The following is a 20166-nucleotide window of genomic DNA, read 5'->3' on the forward strand; positions in this document are numbered from 1 at the left end:
CCTCATCCTGCAAGGTGTTGAGTGCACTCAATTCCCAGTCAAGTTGACAGGTGATGAAGGCACTCAAACATTTTGTTGGATCCTGTACGAGCCATTTTGGTTTATTACTCCCTGATGGAAGATCATTATTACAAAGAACACAAGTACAACTGGGAGATCATTTGCTAGACAAACATTCATTTTTAGAACATAATTTGGAACAAACTACTATATTACATTATCATTAATAATGATTAGACACTGTTTACTGTATCATGAAAAACAGTTCAAACAGCAAATTGTATTTTATTTATAAACATTGAAGAGATTCTATTTAGGCCTAATCTAAACTACTGCAGGCCATCAATCCAAGTTATGCAACTACAGCTACATGAACAACATAGCTTAGATCTACTCACCCCAGTGTTTTCACTGTAGTGAGTGGTTGGCAGATGCTCTCCTGTCAACTCCATCTATGCTTCTCATTCTGGTGGAATACCAGAATCAATGGAAGAGCACTCAGCGGTTGATTTATCATGTCTATACTAGATGTGATAAATCAACCTTCACTGGATCAATCTGGGAGGAAGTGTGAAAACACCATCGCGAGTAGATCTAAGCTATGTTATTCACGTAGCTGTAGTTGCGTAACTTGGATTGATGGCCTACAGTAGTTTAGATCAGGCCTAAGTAGGATCTCTTCAGTGTTTATAAATAAAATATAGTGTAGACATGCCGTTAGACAAATACCAGTTGCAAAATTAAAGATAAAGCTAAAATACCTGTAGGAAAGAACCAAAAAGGGAGGCATTTTTCCTACAAGTGAAGCAAAAACAATTGAAACAATTTCTTTTTCTTTAAAAGACTCTTTGCAATCATTGTCCTGAGGCCACTGAAAGAGGAACAAGATTTAGTTACTGTAGCCATTTGATACTGCAATTTTATTTCTTGCTGTATTTTTCTTGAAACAAGATATTTGAGTGAGCCAGTTGCTCCGTGTTAAAAGCTTAATTTTCAAAGCAAAACTTAAAGAATGATTCCAGATTTTGACGCAGCTAGTCTTCATGATATTGTTCTAATATTTTCCTTCAGCTATGTAAGCACTTCCAGACCTGGTCTGTTTCTGACATTTTACCATGACAAATTAACATGTATTCCAAGCAAGTAATGGAGTTTAAAACCTGTGTGTTTCTGACAATATGTCCTCCTCATTGAACTTAAGTATAAAATAGAAAATATATTTTTGTAGCTTTAATATTACACCAATTTTATTAAGCCACCTTAGAATTATTCATCTAATTTTATTAAAATACCATGCATTGAAAAAGCTCATTTAAGAATTGTTAATTTTATAACGTACTCTTTGAATTTACGATGTTTAAATTAAGTTATTGATTCTAATAGTTCAAAAATCTCTGAAATGTTTTTTTTAATATTCTGTTTACTTAATAGACTAAAACAGTTCCAGTACATTTGTAAAATAAACATCTACATGTATATTTTTAAAGCCATAGTAGGTATTTACTCAATAAACCAAATGTCTGCTTTGGAGACATGTTTGTCTAGCTAATCAGGAACATAGTTAGGACACATGGCTAAACTACGCGGGTGGAAATTTCAAAAGCACTCAACACTCATCTACCTCTGCAACTATTGGGATTAGAGAACCACACCCCAATCCAGGCATGCGTAACGTGCTTTGTGTCCTCAAGTCCTGATAACTCACGCTCAGAGCTTATAAAAGGTACTTGGCACATTTCAAGGTTGTATCCCTACACTTGGTATTACAGCTCAGTAAAAATTCTAAAAATATTTAACCAACATGATTATATCCTACCCTAGAGCTCAGGTCTTCCACTGGACCAGGCTCTGAACCCATATACACAGTAAGAGAAGGTCCTTGCTCCAAAACACTTAGTCTATGTCTACACAGCAACATTATTTCAAAACAACTAGTGTTATTTTGAAATAACATAGTCCGCGGCTACCCAGCTGGCAGTTATTTCGACTTCTTACTCTGACTCCTGTAACCCTCATTTTATGTGGAGTAAGGGAAGTCGGCGGAAGTGCGCTCTATTGAAATAAGTTCTACGTACACAGCACCAAATCTCAAAATAAGCTATTTCAAAATAAGCTATGCAGTTGGCATAGCTCAATTTGTGTAGCTTATTTCAAGTTAAGCCCTGCTGTGTAGACACACCATTACAGTTTAAACAGATAAAACAGACAAAGGGAGGTGATATATACCAGACAAACAGTGAAAAATGTGATGGTCTGTGAATGGTTTATTTGTTCCCCCCCCACACACACATATACAAACTTCTCTCATCCCCTTTTGGGTTTGGATTTGTAAGGAAAGGACTAGCAAAGGAAAAGAAAAGAAATGAGAGGGGAGGTAAGAAATGGAGAAGAGGTAGAGAAGAAAAGAGGAGGGGGTGGAGGGCAGAACAAATGAAGCTGAAGATAAATGACTGTGATGGAAGGGACAAAAAAGGGGAAGGGGTAAATATACTGTTATCAGAAGAGAAGGAATGTCTAGAACAAAGCGGGGTGAGTTATGACATTAGCAGCATCTGCAATTTGTTCCGTATCTTCTCCTGCTAGCTCAGTCTCTGCTCCCAAGGAGATTTCATCTTGGAGTTTTCCCTTCTCTCTCCAAGCTCAGGTGGCTGAGGGAAAAGTACCCCTCGAAATGCAGTGGGGTGATTCCCCTGCATTTTTATGGCCCTGGGGGCACTTGTGCAGAGAATTAGCCCTTGAGTCAGTTGAGCCCTTGCCTGCCCCCCTCCGGCTGAATATACAGTACTACTGAATATATGTCTAAGTTATGCTTTCTCAAACTAAGAGTAGAATAGAAAGTACAGGATACCACCACAGCAGGGCAGGGGGCTGGTGCTGGGGGAGGGGGGTGCAGGAGTTAGGGCAGGGCCTTGGGAATGTGGGGAAGGAGCAGGGGACAAGGCTCGGAGCATGGGGAAGAGCAGGAGTCAGTGAGGTTGAGGAGGGGCTCAGGGCAGGGAGCTGGGGATGTGGGGAGTGCAAGAGTAAGGATTGGGGGTGAGGAGGGGTTCAGGGTGGGGGATCCCATCCAGCAGGGCTTTCTCTCCCCTTCTGGATGGGGGGATATTTCCTTCCCCTACCCTAATCGCATCATCCCATGGAGTTCCCCTCCCATTTCCACCAGACAGCAGGGGGTCTTGTGTCCCCCATGAACTCTCTCAGGAGGCAGGGGCCTTCTCTCTCCCCCAAACTTCCTGGCCACCAGGGTCCTTCCATTTTCCCCCCAGCCTCACTGGCTGGCATGAACCACCTCCCTTCCCCCATGCTGTGGCCAAGGTCCAGGGAAGAGAGAGGGTTTGGGGCAGAAGGGCTACTGACCCAGTGTGCTGGCTGGCAAGATGGCAAATCCCAGTCCTGCTGGCCACTCTCTTGGTGGTGTGGCTGCCCTCCAAGGTCAATCTGCCGTATAGCTCTCCCCTGCACCTGCTGCCTCCAGTGGCCACTTCCCTCCTCTCTGTGCCCTTTCCCTAACTGCGTTATGGAAAACAGTCCCATACCTGACACTTCCTATTTTCCTGGCACAACCAAAATCTGACCTTGCTTTAAGCTAGGATAAGAAGCAATTGCAAATCTGGTGGTCCTAACTCTTACAATCTAGGAGAAGTTCTTGAACAGACTCATGGACAGACACACAGACAGGTGCACATTTCTAAAATATACAGATAGATGATCCAGCACGTATGGTCCAGTTGGTAAGGGAAAAAGACTGGGAGTCAGGCAATTGGGGCTCTAGCCTCAGCTTTGCAATTATTCCACTTCTGGAGATGCAGGAAAAGTTATTTAAACTTCTCTGCTTTGTTTTTCTCATCTGGAAATTAAGATTAATCAACACTACCCACCTTTGGATACAAGTTTGAGATCAAGATGAAAATGCTATATCAATGCTAAATATTTTTATTAATGAGGCAGCATGATTGACATTTCAAATGCCCTTTGATAAGAAATGCATACATATGGTTAAGGGTTGTGAACTCTCTCTCATTGGCTGGGAGTCTCCCAGAATTGATCGCTCCCAGAACTGAAACCAAGCCTGGAGATTATAATAAGCCACTAAAAGTCCAACTGGTGGCCCAGTAGGCCTATGACAGGCTCCCCACCTGTCATAACTCTGCACAACTCCAGGAAGCAACCAGCATGTCGCTTAGACTGCTAGGCACAGGAGTGGTCAGGAGGGTCTCTGCATACCGCCCCTGCCCTGAGCACTGACTCTGCAGCTTCCATTGGTCAGTGGGAAAGGTGCTTCCAGGCAGGGGCAGAAGATAGAGCCTCCTGTCTGCCTCTGAGCCTAGGAGCTGGACATGCTGGTCACTTCAAGGAATCACCCAAGGCAAGTGTCACCCTGCCACAACCATCACCTCCCCATACAGCCGAACCCTCTTTCCCATCTCTGAGCTCCTTCCCCAACCCCAACTCCTTCCCGGAGCCTACACTGCTTATCCCTTCCTGCATCCCCCACCTTCCTGCCACAGTTCAGCCCAGAGCCTCTCCCACACTGTGAACCCCTCAGTCCCGCCCCTGAACCCAGAGCGCACATTCCATCCTGCACCCCAGCCCTCTGTCCCAGCCTGCGTTAGTATGAGGGAGGGAGGGAGGAAAGAGGAAGTGAGCAGGGGTGGAGCTACAGAGAAGGGACAGGGCAGGGGCAGGGCAGACATTTGTGTAATACACAGCTGGCAGCCTTAGATGTGGTTCATACAGACCCTTACACGGGCTGTTGAAATACTAGAGCAGAACAATATTTGAAAAAATGGTGGAAATTCTCTTCACTGGTGAATTGCTCATTTTGCACATTTGAATAATTTCAGTGGAGCTCAGTATTAGCGGCCTCCGTTGCATTTCCTGTGGACAGTTCCTCAGCATACGTGGCAATCCCTTTTATTTCTGCGTCCTTACTATAGGAAAGACTTGGAATACAGCAGTTACAGAGTGTGAAGGTGTGACCCAAACAAAAGGTCCGGTCCTCTTCTCCCTTTTTCCCAGAATCCCTAAGCCGTCTTTTCCAGTCGAGTACCTTTGTATGGCTTATGGTCTGTATATTTACCCCGGGGCGGAGTGTGAAGGGGGCCTAGGCCCACCCTCTCTCCAGGCCCCAACCCAGGGCCCTAAGGTGGGGGATGTCCTCTCTCCCCTCACCTGGCTGATGGGGCTAAGCGCCTCAACTCATCAGCCCGCAGGCGAGCCTCCTTACGCCCTCCCTGGACTGCTTCCTCACGCCAGCTCACCAGGTCACTCCTTCAGCCCCTTCTCCTTGGCCCAGTAACCCTTCGCCCGTCTGTCTTCCCACTCCACCCTGGTCAGATTGGCCCTCCCTCTTTTGTAGGCCACCCACCATCCCCCTCACTGGTCCTTCTGCGCCTGCGCCAGTGTCCACCGTGTTCGCTCCTCCCCCTCCTTCTCAGGCCTCTCCTGACCCATTCTCTAGTGCACCTGCGTTCCTCGGGTTCACTCCTGAGACTCCGGCACTAGCGTCCCCCATGCTGCACAATCCTCCCCTGCCCTCGCAGGTCTCTCCCGACCTGCCTCTTACTGCGCATGTGTCAGCACTCCTGAGGTTCGCTCCAGGGGCGCCTGAGCTAGCATCCGTCACCCCGACGTCCACCCAGCGTGTTCCGGCTGCCGCCACTGATTCTTCTGCCGAAGGAGAGGTCGGCCAGCCGCCGCCCGCCTCTGCAGACTGATTTGGGGCTGTGCGGGGTTTCCTCACCCTGTCACACAGCGATTGCTAAATAAATTTTGCCATAAGCTAATCTAAATCAGTCACCACATTTGTCACCCTTTGTCTTGCCAGAGTTAGGGTACGTCTAGACTACAGGGTTTTGTCGACAGAAGTTTTGTCGACAAATACACTACATTCAGTTCTGTCGACAAAGCAAGCTGCTTTGTCGACATGGCAGTGTAGACGCAAGGACAGTTTACATGCAGTAACGCTTTCTGTCTACAGAACTCTGTCGACAGAAGGCGTTATGCCTCGTGAAATGAGGTTTACCAGCGTCGACAAAACTGTCGTTATGTCGACAGAACTCAGAGGTAGTGTGGACACAGGTATAGTTTCGTCGACAAAACCCCACTTTTGTCGACAAAACCCTGTAGTCTAGATACCCTGAGAGACTAAGGGTGTATGTCTACACAGAAAAGTTATTTCAAAATAACAGCCGTTATTTTGAAATGACTTTACTACCGTCTACACAGCCAAAGCTCTATCCATGAGGAATAATGCCAAATTCAAAATAGCTATTTCGAAATAAGTGCTGTGTAGGCACTTATTCCAAAATAGGGGGCCCTCCAGCCTTCCCAGGGTGCCCTGGTGGCCACTCCAGCCTCAACAAAGAACATTCCTCTCCCTCCCTCCTCCCCAGAGCCCTTAAAGGGGTAGACTCTGGACACAGTGCCTGTGTAGCTCCAAGCCTGCCAGCCCAGATCCAGCAGTCACTGCCCCAACCCAGTAGCCCCAAAACATGAGCCAGCAAGCCACAGGCAGCCAGCCCTCCACCGCTCCCCAGGAGCAGTCTGCCAGCTCCCAGAGCCTGCCAGGGCCCGGAAAAGGCAGGCACCTTCCTGGTCCAGGGTGGAGATCATGGACCTTATTCAGGTTTTGGGGGGATGCCCCCAATGTCAATGATTTCCGCACTAGACGGAGGAACACGGCCGTCTATGGCAGGGTAGCTGCCAGCCTGGCCACCAAAGGCCACATGCGAACCCAGGAGCAGGTATGCATGAAAATCAAGTTGGTCCGGCGAGATCCCCAACCCTGAGACCTGAGCTTCCCCTCCCCGCTTCTTCCCATTGCTTCCCCCTTCCAGCTCCCTCCTCCCAAGTTTCCTCTCCCCCTCTACGCCCACCTTCTCCTGCCTCTTTTCCCCAGTCTCACCAGAGTTTCATTCCACGCCCCCAAGTTTTGTTAAATAAAGAGAGTTTGTGTTCATGAAAATACATGTATTTTATTTGACATCAGGAAGGGGAGTTAGGGAGAGGTAAGTGGAAGGACGTGAGGGAGGAATGAGGCACAAGCCCCCAGTGGGGCACACCAGAGAGGCTTTTAGTGCTCTTCAGGGTGGAAGTTCTCCCGCAGTATCCTCCTGGACACTGACAGCCCCCTGATGGACCTACCATATGGCAGCTGGCAGAAAGTGCAGCGAGACTCGCAGCAACATGTCCACGAGAAGCACCAGAGTGCCAAGGGGTGGATCTGGCTCCATGTTGCAGAGTGTTGTGGTGTCCCGAGTGAGGGCAACCAGAGCACGCAGACACAAAATGCTTTGCTGTCCCTCATCGAGGTAGGCAGGCAAGCAGGGAAAGCTGAGAACCGGCTGTCCAGGGGGGTCCCTGTAAGCACAGGCCTCAGATAGCCTCAGGCAGCAGCCACACAAAGTAACTCCTGACTTGATGCCCTGCCGGAACTGGTTCCGGCCGGCCTTAAATGCAATTCAGCATTCACTCAGTGTGGACGCGCTATTTTGAAATAGGAAAATGCTATTTCGAAATGCATTTTGTGTGTAGACGCGTTATTTCGAAATACCTTATTTCAAAATAACACTGTAGTGTAGACATACCCTCACTCTCATCCACTAGGCAGTGTGGGGAGGTTCACAACTGCTGCTGCCTGGACTAGCCCTTTTATTTGGCTCAACCAAGGGCTTTATTCATCCAGCAGGGCCGACAGGCACTGTGAACCTCGGGGCAAGAGGTGAGGTGGGGGGGTGGCTCTGCGCCCCAGGAAGGGGCAGGGCCTCCGGTGGAAGGGGTGGAGCCAGGGGGCAGCCAGCCCTCAGTGCTGCCTAGACTATGCAGCATGGTCCCCCCAGCTCTCAGAGCCACATGAAGTGGCACTTCGGCAGCAATTCAAAGGGTGCCAGGGCTCCAGCTACTACAGAAGCAGTGTCAGGGAGTCCCAGGCCCTTTTTCTAAGCCCAGAGAAACTGCTCCCTTTGACCCTCCCTCTGCCCTTGGTGGGCCTGCTATCATCTTTCACAAATACTAAAACTTGCTTTAAAAAAAGCAAAACCACAAACCAATTTAATCTCTCTCTCTCCTTCCCTCCCTCTCCTCATAAACAGGGTTGCCATATGGTTGAAACAAAAATACTGATCACCTCCCCCCCCAAAAAAAAGGGAAGAAAAAAAAAGGACTCCAAGGAATTTTTAAGCCAAAAATTGCTTCCCCTAGGTCTTTTGGCTGGCAGCCATTTTGTGCCGGCAGCCTTGGGGAACCAGGTAAGCATGGGGTTGGGGAACTGGGGGTGTTGGGAGCCGGAGAGGGGGGTTACCCGGGGGGGGGGGGGGTGTAGGCCAGGTGCTGAGTGTTTGTAGGGTTGCCAGATGCCCAGCATTTTCACCTCCTAGCCGGGGGAAAATTCTGAAAATACCAGACATTTCAGGTGTCCAGTATTCTCTGAATTTTTTTTTAATCGGACAGGAGCTGAAAATACCAGACTGTCCGGGTAAATACCGGACATCTGGCAACCCTACTCATAAAGTCACCATGGAGGTTATGAGAAATTTCAACCCAAAGGCTGTGTCCAGACTCCATGCCTCCGTCGACGGAGGCATGTAGATTAGCCAGATCGGAAGAGGGAAATGAAGCCGCGATTAAAATAATCGCGGCTTCATTTAAATTTAAATGGCTGCCCCGATCTGCCGATCAGCTGTTTGTCGGCAGATCGGGAGAGTCTGGACGCGATGCCCCGACAAAGAAGCCTTTCTTCATCGACACAGGTAAACCTGGTTTCACGAGGCTTACCTGTGTCGATGAAGAAAGGCTTCTTTGTCGGGGCATCGCGTCCAGACTCTCCCGATCTGCCGACAAACAGCTGATCGGCAGATCGGGGCAGCCATTTAAATTTAAATGAAGCCGCGATTCATTTCCCTCTTCCGATCTGGCTAATCTACATGCCTCCGTCGACGGAGGCATGGAGTCTGGACACAGCCCAAGAGTATTATTTATCTCAGAGTTATCAGCACCTTATTTCTGGTAATTAAACTTAATTTGTTCACACAACCATTACTATAGGATTACCCCCTTTTAAATTGCCAGACACCTGAAACATCACCCCCTGTCCACCTCAAGGGTCCTCCTCTCTTTTCTCCCTCCCCCCCCAAATCCTACATCCATAACTTGCTCCTCTCCCTTCAGTGCTTTCTGTATCATCTCCATCTCCCTTGCCTCCCTCTTCCCCACCCACAGCTGAGCTCCCTCTGCCCCAGGGCTGGGCCAGGGGTTGCTGCAGCCTGACAAGGAGACTTGCCTGAAGGTAAGAGGTGGCCTTGACTGAACAGTGGCTGGTCAGGGTTAATCATGTGGCATCTCCCCTTACTCCATGGTGACCAGACACTGCCAGGTCCCTTTTTCAACTGCACTTTCCAGTTGAAAGCTGGATACCTGGCAATCCTGCGCAAATACAGAATTATAAATAAAATATAATAAATGATACGAAGGGGAAGGGCGCAAAATCCATTCTCTTACGCATCTGAACTCTCTGTAAGCAAAACAACGAGGGGGAGGAACTGACCTCAGCTCCCTGATTCAATTCTAACCAGCCCTGGCATTACTGAGAGCAGCTGAGAAGTTGTTTTTCTTCTCAGGGCAAAGGACAAAAGGGGCTTAACTCCAGTCAAGATTCATAGTACCTGAGCCCTGCATGGCCATCCTCAGCACAGTTCCTACCCCCGGTGGAGGAGCTCTGGCGGCGCAGGAAGCATTGTTGCTACCTCCATCAGGGGCCTGTTGCCCCTGGCAAAGGGGAAACATCTGCTGTCCATTTCTCATCAGAATCCAACTGTTTTGTACCGCTTGAACAGCGGCAAATTAAAGGATTACACTGCAGGATTCAGGTGTGTATGATACTAATAGCTTTAAGATAGAAAGGTTTCTGATATGGCACCAATAATCAACATTCATAAGCAGCACATCATAGATGACTTTTTGTCTAAAGTAGGATTGCAACTTTATTCGTTTTTCACATCATCTCCGACGGCTCATTTGTTTTGACACCACAACTCCGTTAATTAAACCAGCTACACCCCAGAACTACACAGGCTATTATAGATCTTCCTTCCTCTCCCTTCCTTCCTTTAAACTTCATTCACACTGCATATAAACAACCTCTAATTAGTGAACTTCTAGTCATGATAGGAAGTGTAGGTTTCAAAAGTTCAAAACAAACTCAAGGATGGAAATAGATTTAAAGTTATTAAAAAATGCAACCATTTGAAAATGTTCCATTCTGAATCCACTTATAAAATGGGATATATAGAAGTGATTTCCTTGTACCTTGTTTCACTGAGCACCACTGGTATCTTAGACATGCACTGACCATGTGGGAAAGATATTTTTTTCCCCTATCAAACAATACGTTCCTTTCATATATGCGCCGATACGAATATGTGTGTTGCAAATTTTTTTTAAAATTGTTCTAGTAAGGTTCTAAATGTGCACCTAAGTGACAATCCTGGTCTGGAATGCATGAAATCACCAAGTGTCACTAAATAATTCTCTTTATAAAGTATTTACGTATGCTGTAATTCATTAACTCTAGTGGGATCAATGAACTATGAGTTTGTGTTCTCTCTGAGTTAAATTCAGCACCATTCCGTGCACAGAGCCAAGTAAATAAACTGTGTAGGAAACTAAGCAGGGGTAAGGTATCCACGCCCTAAACCTCTGGTATACTGGAAAATAGTTCCACAGACACTGTTCCAAGTCCTAGGTTAACAAGCTATTACCTGTTTACATCATAGGGTGTTGGAAGAAGGATTTGGTCTATTATCTGTGGATCCAGGGGCCTGAACTGTTCCCAGAAGAATATAAAGAGGTAGTCTGGAATCTGATGTAACCTCTTGGAAGGCTTTCTAAGTTTCTTGGCATTCGTACTTACACACCATAAAGTGTTTTGCCCATGTTCAGACATGTTAGGGGCACTGGTTAAGTAGGATAAGGTTAACAATATACTGCCCTTAAAATTATGCATGAATTCATCTTTAATAATCTGATATAATTTCCATGATACACTAATTCAAAGTATTTTAAAACACAAAATCAGTAGAAAACTGCTCATGAAATAGTTTCTGACTTTTCCAAATATGATTTTTTTCTCTCTCCAATATTGATTGTTTTGTCACCTGGCTTTTATTCACATAACTGGCTTCAGCTTCTAGCACTGAGTTAGACTTTGGAACTAGATTAACAGGATTTGGCAGTAATTTAAAATCAAAATAGTGTACCTATTAACAAGTTGCTTTATAAATCTGCTCATCAGCAAACTACTTTAATTATCTTGCTAACCTTTAGTTCATTTGCTCAAGAATGCTAATAATAAAAAATACTTCATCTTCCCATCAACCCATTCACTCATTCAAGCTTTATTACAAGTTCACTCTGCTTAAAATAGCACTATGGTCCTTCAAGAATTAGCAGTAAATTTAGTTTATTCACCTGTAACTTGGTATCCTATTTCTCTAGCATCAGAGGGCACTGTGACTTAGTGGATAAGCTTAAATCAACAATTCTACTAATAACAGGTTTGGAACATTAATTTTCATCTCCTTATCAGGCTCAAATTTTATTATAAATACACAAAGATATGCACAATAGGTTTAAAACTTGAGCCAAACATGAGAGGATATTGGTTCAGATTTCTAGTGGGGTAACTAGACTGAGCCATCAAATATAATCCAGCTTTATTTTTCATATATCAAATTAACTCATATATAAAATGCATTAACATAGAACAGAAATGAAACACTTAAAATGAAAAATACGAAGGTGAACCACTGATGATACATCCATATTTTGTGACTTAAAAATCATCTACTGTAAATATTATAGGCACATGGAGTGCCCTCGGGTAAACACGTAATTAAAACACAACCCCTTCTCAAGCTTCGGAGAATTCAGAAAGGCTTCTCTCCAATTAATGTCCCAATACTAAGTGAATGATTAGATTTTTCAAAACCGAAGTTAATTGAGGAAATATTAACTGAAAAGATTAAGCAATTACTACGCATTATCCTCCTTTGCTTCATGAATTCAACTTCAAAAATACTGTTCAGTCCAAATAGTCAACTTTGCGCCCTTCACCCTGCCTTACACAATCTTCCAACATATGTGAAAAAATTAAATCTAAAACCGGCAAGCTTACGCATTAGGTTAAATATCTAATGCTAAAAAATATCTTAAACTGTTACTTAAGATTTGTATCCTGTATGATACCAAGTTTTAACTCTGTGTACATTTTTATGGCCCACTGTAATTAACAAGCAAAATGCAGGATAACCACCTAACCTCAAGATGATTCTTACCAACAACCACAGGACATACCACACTAATACCAACCCTGGTACCTTCCCTTTTAACAAACCCCGTTGCCAGCTTTGTCCACATATTCATTCTGCTGATACCATTATTGGACCTAACCAAGTGAGTTATAAGATCAAGAACACATATTCCTGTGCATCCAGAAATATAATTTATGCTATCATGTGCCGAAAGTGTCCGTCTGCTATGTACATTGGACAAACATCTGAGACACTTCGCCAAAGGATTAATGCCCACAAAACAGATATCAGACAAGATCACAAAGAAAAAACAGTTTCTTGCCATTTTAACCAGAAAGGACACTCTCTCAATGACTTGACCACCTGCATTCTGCTACAAAGACCTTTTACATCTGCACTTGAAAGGGAATCCTCTGAACTGTCATTCATGTTAAAATTCGACACTCTCCGAGAAGGAATGAACAAACACTCAAACTATCTTACCCATTACCAAGATAGCTTCCCCAATTATCACCTCTAATACCATTAGCTCACAAACATCCCACTCTCCCCACCTCTAATATCATCAATTCACAGACACTTACCTTCCTTCCTTTCCTGCTCTCCTGCATCCCCCTCCTGTTCTGAAATGTGATTTGTCCTTTTCATATGTGTTCATTTTTTTAAATTATATCCTTTGGTATATATGATTGTGACTATTTTCTTCCACTATTTGATCTGAGGAAGTGGGTCTGGCCCACGAAAGCTCATCATCTAATAAACCATCTTGTTAGTCTTTAAAGTGCTACATTGTCCTGCATTTCAGCTACCCCAGACTAACACGGCTACATTTCTATCATTATTCTGTAATTAACAAGAATGCTGATACTTTCAGATATATAGGACTCTATGCAGTCCAAATTAACTATGGCTGCTCTTCCTTTAACTTTAGATAAGCCTATGGAGCTACAGAGTCTGCCCTTTATTCAAAAGAACATTTTCCCTCTAGAAGAATGATGTAAACCAACATGTGCCTTACACTGCTTCTTAAACTTGCCTCCATCCTTAGAGCACACTAAAAGAACAGCTCATAAGAATAAAGTCTTTCATTACAGTGCACTATGTCCTCCACAACAAATGACACTCCCCATCCAGTTTCCTAAGCCTCTGTTAGAGGCCTCAACCAATTAAACAATTAGTACAGCCAGAGAAGGTTGTCTCTCTAGTTGACATATAGGGTTGCCAGATGGTTTAACTAAAACTACCAAACATTCCCTTCCCCCGCCAAAAAAAAAAAACCCTGGGGAAAAAATTCTGTTGAGAAAAAAAAGGGGATGACCAAAGTTGTTGAGGGGGGGGGAAAAAAAGATCCGAGAGTTATTAAGCAAAATAAAATAAAATAAAATAAAATAAAAAATAAAACAGCATGGCCCCTTTAAAAAAAGCCTTTGAAGCTTTTTGCTGGTAGCCATCTTGTTTTCCTGATCAAGACAGATTCCTTGTGGAACCAGGTAAGCCGGGGTGTCCGGGGGCTCAGAGGTTTGGGAGGCCCGGCGGGAGGCTGGTTGCTGAGTGTGTGTAGGGTTTCCAGGTGTCCAGTATTTTTGCCACCTGGCGGGTGGGGGAGGCCGGAAATCAGAAAATACCGGATATTTTAGGTGTCTGGTATTTTCTGAATCTTTTCACTGGACAGCAGGCGAAAATACCAGACTATCTGGCAACCCTACTGATGTATCTGATATAAGCCCATGAGAGAAAGGAAAAAGTCCATTATGCTGAAGTTTTTTCACCACAGTTTTTTCACCTCCCTCCTCCCCATCCCCATGCACACTTACACAAACACACACTTTTTCTATTCATTTTATTAATTTGTAAAGGAGAAAAAAATACCTCACTCAAGTATCTCATCTATATTTCCCATAGTGGAGATGTACAACAGATTTACTCCAGCCTAAAGGTGAGAATGGGGAAAGGGGATGAGACCAAAGTACCTAAAATAGGTAACTGTAGTGTGTATGAAGTGAGCCATACATAGAACGCCCATTCTTTTCACCTTGAGGGACAAATGCTATTTCTAAAAGTAAGTCACACAACTACAACCAGTAATACTTAGTACCATCTTCTGACCTCTTTACCTTCCTCAAGTGATTCAAAGAAGATAGAAACCACATACAGGTTTAGCTGCTATGGTCCAGATTTCTATAGTCTAGCAACGTTTGTGGTCCAGGATCCTTGTGGGTGCTTCTAGGCTGAAGCACTCATGGGGAAAAGCAGCCAGCCAGCCTCTCCCATCTCCTGCTCAGCAACTCCTCCCCTGCCCTCTCAGGCTACCTCTACACTGCATCATTTTGTCGGCAGAGAAAAATGCAAATGAAGCGCTCATTTGCATTTCTCACACTGTCATTTGCATAGTCTCTTCTGATTCGTTTTGTGGAAGAGGTTTTTGTTGAAAAAAACGCAGTGTATATGTGTCCATTTTACGCAAAAAAAACCCCTTTTGCTCAAGATCCTGTATACCTCCTTTTTTGAGGGATAAGGGATCTTGTGCAAAAGGTTTTTTTTTTTTCCCACAAAATAGTCCCATCTACACGGCGGGTTTTTTTTTTGTTGTTGTTGCAAAAACCTCTTCCGCAAAAAGGATCGGAAGAGACTATGCAAATGACAGCACGAGAAATGCTAATGAGCGCTTCCTTTGCATTTCCTCTGCGGAAAAAATGATGCAGTGTAGATGCAGCGCCAGAGCCTTCAGAGCACTGCAAGCTCAGGGAGGGAAGAAGGGGGGGTGAGCGGGGAGAAGCAGGGACAGGTGACACTCGGGAGGAAGAGGCAGGGTGGCTGCAGAGCCCCCAGCCAGCGGTGGCAGTCAGGAGCACAGCCCAACTACTACAGGACTCTGTGCGCTCCCTCCAATCTACATTCCTGGGGCTCTGCACCCACCATGTCTCTTCTCCTGAGAGTCCACTATCCTGCTTGGTCAACGGCAGCCCCTCAGCTGCCAGAGGAGCAGAGTCCAGAGCTGGTGACGCACTTCCCTGGCCTAGAAAATTCCCCCATTCAGGTGACACACAATATTCAAAATACAGACTTTGTTATTTAATCCAGGGATGGCAGTTGCTTCACTACAGATATTTGCTTAATTGCTAAAGAAAAGCAAAAGCTTTGTTCTTTGTTTGGGTTTTTTTGGTTTTTTTTTTTTTTAAGTGGGGAGAAGGATTTTTGAAAATGAAACCCTTTTCAAGAGTAAGACATGAAAGCAGACATGCAAAATAACAGAGGAATCAGTTTGGAAAGGTGCTGAGTGTCCTCACTTTCCTCTGACATTAATGTCAGTTGAGAGCACCCAATGCCTTGCAAAGCTGGATCCAGAGTGAATATAGCAACAATTATTTTACCAGAAGAATGTCAACAATTTTGCCTCACTTGAAGCAACAAAATAGTTCTTAGTGCTTAGCATAATATCAAAATACAACTCGAGTATAAAGCACAAAGCTCCCCACTACCACATAAATACTATCTGACCTGATGTTTTGATGGAGCTCCTGGTAGAAATGTAATCTACTAATATTCCATAATTGGTTTGTACAGCTTGGAACAGAAACAGACACTTTAGTCGGCATTAACGATACGGTAGTTTAAATCCATTATAGTCTATATTTTGTTTGGATACAGTTTGTCTGAAGCACTGCTCACACATGGTTTTAACTAAGGAAGGCCATTGAAAGGGTTTCAAATATCCTGAGGACAAAGTTATAACTGATAAAAACATTTAATTTAGTCTAAATGAATATCATAGTAGAATGAAAATGTATCACGATTAATAAAAAACCCACAACATATAACACATGTAGTTAAAAGCTGGGAGATAAATCTGTTGTAGGATGCATGACAAAAATATTAGAAGGCAAAATACAATATTTATTAGCACTGCCATTAATTAAAGAAGAAAGAAAAGGACAGTAACTTAAAGGACCTGAGGACAACTGTTATCCCTTTACTCTTCTGAGCAGAAAGACATGGGTTCCTACTTCCACGCTCTTTATAGCAACTACCAGTGCTAGTTTGGGACAAACCTTGGACTTAGAAGATATTCATGACGGAGAACTTACCCAGGCCTTATGTGGTAGGAAAAAAAGGACAGAAAAGAGGTGCCATGTGCCCACCTCCTCTTGGACATCCACACAAAGATGTGACATAGTATGCTTTTATTTTTCTCGTAGAACCAAAACTCTCTTTTCCATATGCATAGCAGAGGGCTGAGGTTGAACTGCGAGTAGATATTAAAGAAATCAACATATAACTCTCATACAGGAAGAGTGATATCCAGAATAAATGTTCAAATAGTTTTTTCTTGGCTTTGTAGCATTAGAAATACAGATGTTCAGATCTGGAGAACTACCAAAATGACATCCATAAAGACAAAAGACTCAAAGTTGGGCAACTGACAAGGTAAAGATCTTAGTGAAATTGTTTTAAAATTCTTGCATTTGTTTTTGTTTATGCTAATAGCAAAGGAATGTGAATCCCATATAAAAAGTCTTAGAGATTGCCACTAGAATTACTGCAATTATGTATGTTACATATCCATTACAAATGTCAATTTCCAAGGTTAGGTCACTTGTCCGCAGAACTGTCCCCTGTTGAATTAGTCCTCTGTTTTCACACAGCCCTGAACATAGGTTTGTGCTCAAAAGACACAATGGAACTCATAATACATTCTTACATCAGCATTTCAGTGCCTACAATGTAGTGCAACTGAGATATTTTTGTAAGATTGTTAGAAGGGTTGGAGACCATGAAACCTTTTCTACATAAGGAACATGCCAATATTTTTTAAATGAAGTCTGAAGGGTTTTCTTACTGCTCTCATATATGTACTGCATCCAGATAAAACTAATAAAACTCAGGAGCGTCTCAGTGGCTTTAACCACTTCCTTCTACACATATGGCACCTGACTTCTCATCAAGTGGATAAAACCTCAGCCTACGAATTTACTAAAAAATAAACCAATTAGCTATGCTCATCAGCAAGTTCCATTATTATTCTTTGTTCAGCAATACAATGAGACTGAATCTGCATGTAGGATGAAATACATTGCTTTTTCATACTGTAGTCTTTTTAGTCATAGCAGAGGTGCTTTGTAAGTCATGTTGGAAAGTCGTTATACCGTCTGCTTTCACAGCTGCTAGTAGTCTCTACATCCTTTATTTTCCAAAAAATTAAAATCATTGAAGACATTTGTCAGGGTCACTGAAGATTTATTGACCTTTACTGCTCAGCAAACAGATTTGTAAAAGCTTTACATTAATTCTGTTAATGCTAAATTTATGCCTCAAAAATTTGGCAAGCATGGAAGACTATTTAAAGTTAAGATTTAAATAAATTTTAAAAGCTATTATGTTCTCTCTCGCTCTCTCTTTAAAATGATAAGAGATAGACAAAGTCGATGAGATATCTTTTACTGGACCAACTTCTGTTGGGGGAAGTAAACTTTGGAGCTTCAGAGAACTGTTCTTCACTTTGGAAAAGTACCCAAAGTTACTGAGCTAAATACAAGTTGGGACAGATTGTTAAGGATAAGAGATTCACACATGCTCTAGGAGACCATTTTATTTTAAGTGGGTCACTAAGGGTACGTCGACACAACAGGGCTAAAGTTGAATTAAGCTACGCAACTTCAGCTACATCAATTGCATAGCTTAAGTTGAACTAGCTTAATTCAGCTTTTGGCACTGGCAACACTGTTCTTCCTTCGACTTCCCTTACTCCTCATAAAATGAGGGTTACCATGAGTTGGAGTAAGAAGTCCTCCAGCTTGACATTATTTCAAAATAAAGGCTTGTAGTGTAGATGTGCACTATGTCATTTTGGAATAATGTAAATTATTACATTTACAATAATGTAAATTATTTACAATAATGTAAATTATTCAGAAATAATGTTGCTGTGTAGACACACCCTAAGCGATTTGTGTGTCCTGTCTCTGGGGACTTATTTCCGTTGATAAGTTGGGAAGAAGAGGGCTGGTTGTGAGTCAGAGTGAGGGTGGAAAAAGATTTCTTTTAGGATATGGTCCCATCAATCCCTCAACTTCACTAAACTCATCATGAGAAGCAATCTCCCGACAGCCCATGACACACCAACTCAAACCAGCACCAGATCCTGCATGAATACCATATGCAAAACTTGCATATATGTCTCTGCTGTTGTGATGATCAATACCCTGCACAACCCATCTTTTAAGATCTATCACTCCTACACATGCCTCCCCAACATGTGACGTACCTCATTCAGTGCATTAAATGCCCGTCAACTGCTATGTGGGTGAAACCAGACACTCGCTATGCTCTTGAATGAATTCACCCAGAAAAACGATACATCCTCTCTCCCAAGGGCAAATGTTTTTCACAAGGTGATCACTTTAAATCTGACCCATCAAGCCTCCTCCTCAAAGGAAACCTGCACAAAGACTTTCAAAAGATGAGCCTGGGAATTTAAATTCATAGCCTTGCAAGACCCTATAAATTACTGACCAAACAGATGCTGGTTTTATGGTTCATTAATATGACAACAATTCAGAACACATTATACTGTCTGCTAATCCTTAATTACCCAAGTTCATTTAAGTGGTCTCCAAAAGCATGTGTGAACCCCTTTATGCTTAACGAGCTATCTCAAAATGTATTTAGCTCAGATACTCTGGTTCCCTTCCCAAGACCTGAAGAAAAGCTCTGTGAAGCTTAAAAGCTTGTCCCTACCACCAAAAGAAGGTGGTCCACTAAAAGAGATCTCACCTACCTTCTCTCTCTTATACCCTAGAACCAGAATAGCTATAACACCGCAAACAACTACAAGAGAGGCAAGCTTTGGAACCTAAAAGATACTCTGTATAGATTTCCAGCCCAATCCTGCAATCAGATGTGCAGGAATCAGATTTTAGAGCTACATGGAATGTCACTGAAGTCTGCCCGGATCCAGCCGCAGGATTAGGGCTTTGATTAGTCATCTCCATAATGGTATAGCTGCCAAAACATTCAGTTCTTTGTTGCAGTTATGCTTATCAGTAATGATATTTCATGGGGCTACAAAAAAGGCTGTCTGTGTCAGAACTTTGAAGCCTGAGAAAATAACTGTTCTGGCAAAGCAAACACAAAACTGAATTTCAGAATTACATACATGCTGACAGAATTTTCACTCCTTGCCATACATTCAACACAGTGACTTGAAAGAGAAATAGTTTTGTATACGCTCTCATTGTTTCGTAACTTGACTGATGTCTACAGCATTTTAAAGGAAGGAAGAAGGAAGAAACAACTAGTCTTCCCTCTTAGTCACCAAGGGAGATCATTATGCAGCAATAGATTCTGGAAAGACAAAATATTTCCCCTCAGGGGAAAACGAAGATTCTAGAAGCCTAACATTTCTCACCAAAAAGATATGCAAACATTTAGTCAATCCCACAGACTCTTATGCAATGACTAATTAAAATAGAGGAGAAAAAATCTTAGGTTTTCCGAGGAGGTTTCCATACTCAACCACAAGCACATATAAATGATTTTTGGCAATTAGAAAGATTTCATGTTTGAACAAAATACATTTCTTCTAAACTGCTTAACACATACAAAAGTGAATTAACCATTTGAGTGAGACAAGTAATTAAGACAAATTAGAAACAAGTTTCATGGGCTTTCTACATCACAAATACCTTAGAATGTCTTTCAGTGACCCAAAAACTGAACAATAAGAACTGTGTTAAAGGCTTCTGTCAGAGACTAAAAGCAAAGAGATGCAAGCTTTGTCTAGATTCATCCAGAGAAAGTCAGCAAATTGCCATGTCATGCATTTTATACTCTTCCCAGCAATAATGTGAACCTTTGCCCT

The 20166-nt window shown here is 43.2% G+C and overlaps 1 protein-coding gene across 6 annotated transcripts in view; it reads right to left on the bottom strand.

The window, feature by feature from the left end:
- The window catches only part of MACROD2 (mono-ADP ribosylhydrolase 2), a 1386515-nt gene that overhangs the window by 1016793 nt on the left and 349556 nt on the right, over nucleotides 1-20166 (bottom strand). The window lies entirely within an intron of this gene.

This window comes from Pelodiscus sinensis, chromosome 3, assembly GCF_052426305.1.
Source record: "Pelodiscus sinensis isolate ZL-2025 chromosome 3, ASM5242630v1, whole genome shotgun sequence".
NCBI classification, from domain to species: domain Eukaryota; kingdom Metazoa; phylum Chordata; order Testudines; family Trionychidae; genus Pelodiscus; species Pelodiscus sinensis.